The sequence below is a fragment of the Ochlerotatus camptorhynchus genome, unplaced genomic scaffold (genome assembly GCF_037179485.1).
Source record: "Ochlerotatus camptorhynchus isolate MF236.1 unplaced genomic scaffold, CSIRO-AGI_Acam_v1.1 ptg000094l, whole genome shotgun sequence".
Taxonomy (NCBI): domain Eukaryota; kingdom Metazoa; phylum Arthropoda; class Insecta; order Diptera; family Culicidae; genus Ochlerotatus; species Ochlerotatus camptorhynchus.
The window spans coordinates 4518722-4528524 of record NW_027040584.1 but is presented as its reverse complement, the minus strand read 5'-3'; positions in this window follow the sequence as shown (position 1 = coordinate 4528524).

Here is a 9803-nt window from a genome sequence, read left to right as displayed (position 1 = left end):
CAAGTACTGCACCCTACCCCACTACCGCACTTCCATCATCGAGGCCGTTGGCGTAGAGGTGGAAACATCGACCGGAAACGTCCGGTTCATCGCCGCCTACTGCCCCCGGCAATGTACCGTTAGCAATGGTACAGCACAGCAGTTCAAGAACGACCTTGCCATCATAACCCACACCAATGCCCGCTTTGTAATCGGAGGGGACCTGAACGCCCGGCACGAGGCCTGGCGGAACTACCAGCAGAACCAGAACGGCCGCCTGCTATTCGACCATTCCCAGCATGGTCTCTATTCCGTCTGGTTTCCGGACGAACCAACCTTCACATCACCGACGGGCAACCCATCGACGCTGGACCTGTTCTTGGCAAACACCAGATTAGCCAAGCCGGTTGCCGTCAACGACCTGAGTTCGGACCACCAACCGGTGCTGACCGAGCTGGGCTACAACGTGGCCCCTGCACCGTGCCAGCGGAAGGACTACCATCGAGTCAACTGGGTCCAGTTTCGACGCGTGGTCGACCGCCACATCGACGACAACCCACCGCTCGACACAGTGGATGACATCGACCGGGCCCTGGAGGGTCTCCATCAAGCCATATCCGTGGCTGACGAAGAGTGCGTTCGACGAGTTCCTGTGAGGGGTAAGTTTCAAGCAATTGATTCCCACACCAAACTCTTGATTCGGCTCAGAAATGTTCGTAGACGCCAGTTTCAGCGGACTGGGGATCTGCAGCGTAAATACGAAATGGTCGATCTGAATCGGCAGATCGCTTCCAGAATGGTCTCAATCCGGAACGAGAGTTTCGGGCGGCTCGTTCAGAACCTGGACGACCGTTCCAGACCATTCTGGAAGGTTGCCAAGGTACTGAAGTCTCACCCCAAGCCCATTCCACCACTTAGAGTCAATGACGAACGGCTTATCACCAACGAAGAGAAGGCCAATGCAATTGGGGAGCACATTGCCCAGTCGCATTTGCTTGGCTCTACAATCCCAAGTCCACTCGAGAACCAGGTTGTGCAGTGCGTCCAGACGTTAGATGCCTCCCCTTGTGCCGTCCCTCCAGAAGAACGGATTACAGAGGAACAAATTTGCTCAGCGCTGAAACACAGTACGAACATGAAGGCTCCCGGGTTTGACGGAATATTCAACCTAGAGTTGAAAAATCTCAGCGCGAGGGTGCACTCGCTGCTGGCTGCCATCCTCAACAGATGCTTGGAGCTGCACTACTTTCCAAGCATCTGGAAGGTGGCAAAAATCATCCCGATCCGCAAACCTGGGAAAGACCCTTCACTACCGTCAAGCTACAGACCGATTAGCCTGCTCTCAGCGCTGAGCAAGCTGTTCGAAAAATTGATCCTCAGCCGACTAAACAAGTTTGTGGAGGAACATGACATTCTTCTTCCGGAACAGTTCGGGTTCCGTAAGGGGCATTCCACCAATCATCAGCTAGTGCGGGTGATGAATAACATCCGAAGTAACAAAGCTGTATCCAAGTCCACAGCCATGGCCTTGTTAGACGTCGAAAAGGCGTTTGACAATGTCTGGCACGACGGACTTATATACAAGCTTTGTAACTCCAACTTTCCACCATACCTTGTGAAAATCACCCGTAACTATCTCCAGCAAAGGTCGTTCAGGGTGTCGTTGAATAGTTCCCTTTCGGGACAATTTCCGATCCCAGCAGGTGTTCCGCAAGGGAGTCTGCTGGGACCACTGCTTTACAGCATCTACACGTCGGACATCCCTCCTCTAGGAGACGGTTGCGTGTTCTTTCTGTTTGCAGATGACACCGCGATAGCCGTCAAGGGTAGGATGCCTCGTGAAATTACGAACAAGCTCCAACGATGCCTTGACACCTTTACTGATTATGCCACCACGTGGAAAATCAAAATCAACGCCTCGAAAACCCAAGCGATCATGTTCCTTCACAGACAATCATTAAAACTTAAACCGTCTCCCTCCTGTACCGTAATAATGGATGGTACAAGGGTCGAGTGGTCCACTGATGTTACTTATCTCGGGATGTTGTTCGATGAGAAGCTCCTGTTCCGCTCGCACATAGAGAAAACCCTAGTTAAGTGCTCCGCCTTGGTTAGGTGTTTGTATCCGCTCATTTGCCGCAGATCCCGCCTCTCAAGGCAAAACAAACTGGCTGTTTACAAACAGATCATAGCCCCCGCGATCTTCTATGCCGCCCCGGTGTGGGAATCGTGCGCTCAGACCCACAGGAACAAAATCCAGGTTGCACAGAATAGAGTGTTGAGGATGATCCTAGATCGTCCATTCGACACAAGAATAGCAGACCTCCATCAAGAGGCAGAAATTCCCAAAGTAGATTCCAAAATTGATGATATGACAACTAAATTTATTCAAAAATGCAATCTTTCTGAACATGCTTTAATAAGCAATTTGTACATAGTAGGTTAAGTGTATATAGTAGAGTAGGTTAGTTTTAAGCTGTAAATAGTAGTATTAAGTAGTTTCTCTTCAAATTCTAAAAACAAAACAAACCAATCCCACCAAGGTGGTCGACCGTGTACTAAGTCTAGGACTAATTCTGTAAAACAAATTTTGAATTTTGCCCATACCTAAAGATGAAGAAAGCAATTAAATCACTTAGTAAAAATTTATATGGTAATCGTCCAAGTTAAACTAAAATAAAGATCATTTAAACTAAAAACTAAAAGTGAACGTGATCAGTTGCAATTTGGTAGGACCCTGAAGAACGTGGACATCGGAGGCTCTCTGAGTAGCTTCACTGTGCAATGGTGTAAGCATGCCATCCCAAATGTTCCAACATGTAAATATCTTGGATCCCAAATGACCTTTCTCAGGGCCGCTTTATATATATACGCTGTAAGTTGCGGCTTACCTGCCAGCCTATAGCTGGCCCGATTTACCCCGGCGGGGCGGCTACGAGCAGAGTACTTCCCCCAAAGACGTTCGGATAACGATATAAAAAGAGAAATAAATGTGAAATTTAAGACGTCTATTAACTAATCTGACCTACCTTTTCTCCTCGCTGATTCTCGGTGACACTCGGTGGGGCCCTTCGACGACGGTGGCGGTTGCTGTTTGTTCACGTCGGCTCCAGACACGGTCTGAGCCGAGCGTCTCCTACTTCACTTTAGCAGTCATTGCCGTTTAGTGGGGGATGAGTAAGGCTCTTTTATCTGAACCCCACCCCCTTCCCCGCCCCGGCGACGATGGTGACGAATCACCGGACCAACTACTCGCCGTAGATGGTCCCGGTAGTCACCGCAGTGCACTACTCAAGCGAACGCTCCTTCGGTTCGGCCTGCTTCGTCCCTCCTTGGCTCTTAACTGCGGTGGCGAGACTGGCTCTACTGGCTGAGCCACCGCAGTAAGAACGGTGGGTGTTCGGGGATCCTTGAGGGTAAGCCGGGAAGCGGAAAAATCCTTGAAATTCAGCTTCCCTTGGCGGCGATCCGACACCCTTCACTTATGCAGCTCATGAGCCACGGCACTTTTCGAGGAAACGATGTCACTTCCACGCCATGATGCTGGGAATTGTCCCTCCAGCGGACACACGCCACGAAAACGGCACTCCAACTCTCGTTTTTACATAAACGGATCGGGCAAAAAACGCGTCGACTTCCAACCGTGGCTCGTAACTTTCCCCTTTTTCCGTACTAGCTGACAATCACCGACAATACAATCTCCGCCATCGTTCTCGTGCAAAGGCGCTCGAATGTTCTGCTGTTTATGTTTTTCGCCTTCTTTGCAGCGGGAGGAGAAACGGGACCTAGTTTTATTCTAAACGCGAAACAATTTCAATCGATAATTTTTACACTACATTCCAATCCTAAAAGCATGTCTACACGAATAAAATCTACTAAGAAAACAACAAATTAAAATATTTACAAATAAAGCAGTGGTGAGTATGTTGCCGAGCGTGTGACCAAAACAAAAACAAATCATAAAAAAAGGGTGGGTTATTAATTGTCACCCTAGGCGAGGGTTACAACGCTATAGAATTTCTTTTAAGATCTCTAGAAGGTGGGTAACACACAGCCATCAAGACTAGTAGCCCGAACAAGTCTCCCGGAGGAGCCTAATTGCCAAGAGAGTTCTACCTCAAAACGTTCGATGTCATCTGGAGAGAATAAACGTCATAAAAGTCATAAACGAGGCACTTTCAGGTGACTTCCCAGCTGATTTTGTTGACGGTGTGATCGTGCTCGTGAAGAAGAAGGGAAATGATCGTTCAGCGCACTCTTACAGACCGGTCTCATTACTCAACTTTGATTGTAAAATCTTCTCTCGTATTCTAAAACAGCATCTGGAGAGCGTGATGAGTACCCACCGAATGGTCAGCTAGAGTCAAAATGCTCTAACTTCGGCCGGAATATATTTCAGGCTACGCTTATCTTGAAAGATCGAATCACACGACTGACCAAAAGTAAAGAACACGGTCTATTGGCATCATTCGATCTCCTTCACGCTTTCGACATAGTGGACCGGTCGTTTTCCTTTTCGGAACATGTGCTCGCTCGGGTTCAATCCGAATCTCGTTCACCTACTAAACAGAATCGGATAATTGTCGTCCTCTCGCTTGTCGATAAACAGGCATCTCTCGGAAGCAGTCCCCATCGATCGATCGGTTCGCCATGGAGACCCCCTCTCCATGCATTTCTTCGTCCTCTATCTATCTATTCTAGTCGAAACTGGTGTCAACGCAGCGTTGGAACTGCACCCAGTCGGCGCGGTGATAGTTGCGTCGGGAAGCTTCGAATCGGTTCATCGGGGAACCCACTTCGGCCACCACCGGATAGTGGTCCGAGCTGAGTTCTTGGGAAATCACAGGTTGCGAGATGTTGTTGCCCATGTTGCTGATGAAGATATCAATGGTAACGTGAACACCGAACCGATTCAACCGGGTGGGAGTGTCCAGACTCAAGATGTTGTACTGCGCTTCCTGCAGGTAATTGTACAGGATGGTGCCATTTTTAGTGCGCCGATTGTTGCCCCAAACTTGATGTTTGGCATTCAGGTCACCAGCGATGATTAAGTTTTCATGCCGTCGTACTAGCTTGACAATAGAAACTTCCACCCCTACGGCTTCGATTATCTTCAGCTGGAAGCTCAGCAGCGATGCCCACTCCTCCTTCTGCGCAGCTGGTTCAATTCAGCCTCACAAGTCGGAAATCGGGAAGGAAGATGTTAATCTCGGGTTTCATTTGCGTTTCGGTGATGATCTTTCGTTCGTTAAAGAATTCAAAGAACTCAATGCCCTTGCTCCTGAGTGAGCAAGCATTCCAATTGGCAATTTTGATGGCTTCACGGTTCACACTTATTGATGAGGGAAACTGCAGCCTGAAGCTGTTCTCTTCGGGTCCTTGTCTGCTCTGCATTCTGAATCGCTGGTGAAGGGGGAGCACCTAAATGCTGCCACGATAGCCCCGGAGGTGGAGAGGTGCTTCAGAAAGCAGCGGTTGCCGAGTATGACTAACGACTTGAGTTAACCGGAGTGTTATGCACCCCGTTGCTGTTGGCGTGACCAATGCAGCACCAGCAAAACGGTTGTTGAGTGGATGTGGCGGAAGCAGCACGGCAGAAAAGTTCTGCCCGTTATTTTCTGACAGTCTTCTGGGGCCAGGTTGATTGTTCGTAGTGGCTTTATTGCGGATAGCTTGTAATGTTCCCAAATCACCACGATGTGGAAAAGGGCCCGAATGCTCTGGAGGTCCTTCAAGCATGGCGAATTCCTTTCTACAGCTGGTCACGGTACTTACGTAAAGCGTCATGACGATTCATATTGAAGATTTCGATCGGCTTGAGTCCATGTTGCTTCAATTCATCGGGAAGGCCGCTCAAGACCACCTTGTCCAGTGTCCATTGTACGAATTTCAGAAAATTTAGCATGTATGATAAGCTTGAAAACATAAACATATATTTAAAATTTCTAAAAATGCACAAACTTGTATGATGAGTAAATGAGTATTTCGGAACAATAAACTGATTAACTAGAAGCCTAATAAATTATTTTAATGGCGTTTTACGGTGAGCAAAATAATCAAAACAAAAACATTAGGCGCCATGTTGAATCTATGATACATAGGCAAAATACTGTCCTTCGTATTCCCCTGGCAATGTCACCCAAGTGATTTATTTATTTGCTATCTTCTTGTCTAACGCCCCTCTTGCGTCACATACGCACACAATGGATTCGCAATGCGGCCTTGTCCCCTTATTGCTAATGGTCGGCAAATTAAAGTCGTTTGTTTTGACCAAAGCTCGACGGCTTCGGTCGGTTGGGAATTTGAAAACATAAATCCCAACCCAAGCACCACCAGCGGCGGTTTGTGTCCTTCGCAAATATGTTTGCCTCTGTAAACCTTTTGGACACCGCTGCTGCCCACCCTTGGCTTGTCATCTAATTTGCCTAAACGTGTGCAAACATCTACATTGGGAGGTATAATACACGCAGCAACCCACAAAAATTATCATTCATGGCCAACTACGGTTCATTTGGATTCATTAATGCTTCCGTTGTTGCTATTATTATAGTTGGTAAGCACACATAATGTCACATTATTATTCAAGAGCATTTGACAAATACTCAAATAAAACGGCTACCAAATGAGAGAACCATTCTAAATAATAATGATGGGTGATTAAATTTTAATGTTGCGACAATGACATACCCTCGGGGATGTGAATTATTTTCCGTTGATGGGATTAAACTAAATCGCATTTTGCCTAAGTAGTAGGAATTTAATCGGCTATAGAGCATTTTACGAGACGTTTCTCATCAGCTGATTATTCAATTCACTAATGAACTTTGACAGGAGGCAGTTATCTAGCGGCATCAATATCATCAAATGCTGTCAGGCAAACTAGCGCCTGTCATTTCGTAGAATGGACTACAGTCGAGATTCGCTGGTTGGGTTTCTAATACTTGGACTGCTTTTTAGTTGGGCCTCCGTTGTACCATGACCCAATTAAAAAGCAACTGGATGTCAAAATCTCATGTCATATTGGATTTGATATTCAAACATATATTTGAGACTGCAAATTAAATGGAATTAATATAAACATTTGGTATTTGTTCGAAACATTTGAGTTTCATTTTAAATTCTAAAAATACACAAACAATATGATTTGCTTTCTCCACTCAGCTTCAAGCATCTTGCTTCAATCCGCTGTGATTGAATCCGCTTTTGCTGTAATCTTCTCAACCACAAGAAAGGATGCGCAAGCTATAGTCACTACATCTATAGTCTAGCGAATAGAATTTCGAACAATCAAAAATCGGAACCAGTTCAATATATTGTAGATCAACAATCGAAAAGGTACTATTAACTTTTTATAAATAAAACTTCGATAGTTTTTCCTCACCAACCGAACGCAAATTAACAGCATCATCGGATTCCCTCCGGCACTCCATAACAGTTTCGGAATTCTGTGCAGAACACTTTAAGATTTCCCTCCAGCAAACACTTGAAATTCGCTCTACAATTACATTCGTCTTCAAAATAGCTCTCGTGCTTCAATTTCTCTCCATAATTATCTATGAAATTCATTTGGAATATTTTTCAGAAATCTCTTGGCTTACCCTTTTGAATTTAGAAAGTATTCTTCCAGGTTTTCATTGGAATTTACTACAGAATTTCATTGAAATTCTGTTCAATTTCTCTTCTCTTTCTTGAAATTCACTTGCAATTTTAAATGGAATTTCCTTGAAAATTTGTTCAGAATAGCCTGTACGCTGCAAAAAATATCTTTGAAAATATGCTCATATTTTCCTGTGAATTCAACTATTTGAAAACCTCTCGTAATTTTTTTTATTTTATGAATTCTCTTAGGAGTAGCCTTATAACTAGTTTGAAATTCTGCAAATATATAGCTATATTCAAAATAAAATTAATTTGGAATTATTATCGATGTTGGAGCTCTCCCCAGAATGCACCTTTATGAAATCTTCGATTGATCTATTAACTGATAAGCATTTAAAATATTGTCATCCGCAGGTGATCATTTTAGGCTTGGTGCAATGGGTGGCCACTATACACACTTATTTTGCGCCAACTTTTGTCTGAGTGTGCCGGCAGTGCCATAGCATGTCATAAGACTGAATGTTTGTATAATGGTATGTTTGGCAACCCGGTTAATTTGACAGTTCACATGTTTTATTTTGAAGAAACAAAACAACAAGCAGTGAAATCTTATCCCAGATCCTAACGGTCGTAGCTCTCGGTTCGTGGCTCCCAAATTCTCTTGAAAAAGGACTACCTAATAAGCAACGGCCTCGGCCACTGAATCGAAGCTTCAAGCGAGAACGTTCTCCGGGGAGGCACTACCAATTTCCGACAGGACAATAACTTCAACTGGATTAAAGTATGATGTGGACTCGGATGAACCACAGGTGACGGTGGGAAGTTGACGAAGCGAGCGTACATCATCAAAGGAAACTGGTCCAGACTGAAGTGCTGTCGTTGATTGGAAAGCAAACGCCGGTGAAGATTCTACCTCCGAACATGGTCCGAGTGGTCATCGATGTCAGTTACGATGAGGAACGAATCATGGAACTGAATGTCGGTTGGCTGATCAACGAAGTGGTGAAGCGTTACGGAATCAAACATGGTAAACGAGCACTGATAAAACTACTACGGCCAGATGGTGGCCTTTGTAGGGACATCGATCCCCTTACGACAGCCCACGACCTTCTGTGTCTTGGATTTCATAATCAATTCGTACCTCATAGAGTTCTAAAAGTTGCGTTCGGACTTCTACCAAAAATCAATTCGAAACTAACAATTTTAAATTGGCTCACTACATGACTAGCCTATTGGTCCCAAGCAAATTGATTAACGTTCTGCATTCTAGTCGAAATTCTAGAACTACACTATGTTTGTTTTGATTCGCTATGAAAGTTTGACAGATGAAATGAGGGGTTCGTGGATTTTCCTATGTTTCGAGGGGTGCATCGATTAGCTTGGGACCGAAGAGAGTACCAGAGTTGATCCAAAAGTCGAGCTCGTTTCTTCGGAACATTCTGGTCTTAGAGTTACCTCTATTCTTCTACTACGCTAAGCCTATTTCCAGCGCTGGGTTACCAGGGTCGTTTCCAAGAGCTAAACCTATCCTTCAACCAATTCACCGATGTCAACTTTCAGGATCTCACCTTCAAGCCCAACAACTGACCAATCAACATCTTACAATTCCACTTAATCTCGTTCGGCTGTGATTTCAGCTCCGTCACGAATCTCCCCTCCCCAAATCGATCTACCAACGTCTTCAACGTTCCCTTTATTTCCTCCTTCAACGTCTCATTCTCCCCACTAATCAAATTCCGAATCGATATTATGACCATTAGCAGTCCCTACATGGTCATCATTTCAATCATCTTCGCCCAACTTCGATCAAACTGTTCTGAAACACCAAAGCCTTCCGCATCAGATCCTTGAACAGTTCGATCGTCTTGAGTGGAGGTTCTCCGATCTCGAAGTCTTCCGGTAGCGACTCTAGCACCATCCGGAAGAGTTCCAGTATCACCCCCAGATTACAGTTGTACTTAGCAACGGTCATCGCCTTGATGACCTCGCTCATCCCACAAGCATAACGCGTTGACTTTTGACTGGTTTTAGCTAATGTTTTGAAAATATGTGCGCTGTGAGGAATCCATGGCAGAACTTTGCCGGAAATTCACGGTTGAAGAAATGAAACCAAAAATTGGATTGTGTCAACAACAATGATTCACATTTTGACACATACAGTGTTGCCAGTAACTTTAAATATCATGAAAATTTCATACCATGGGTGCCAATGAACGTGCGCAGGT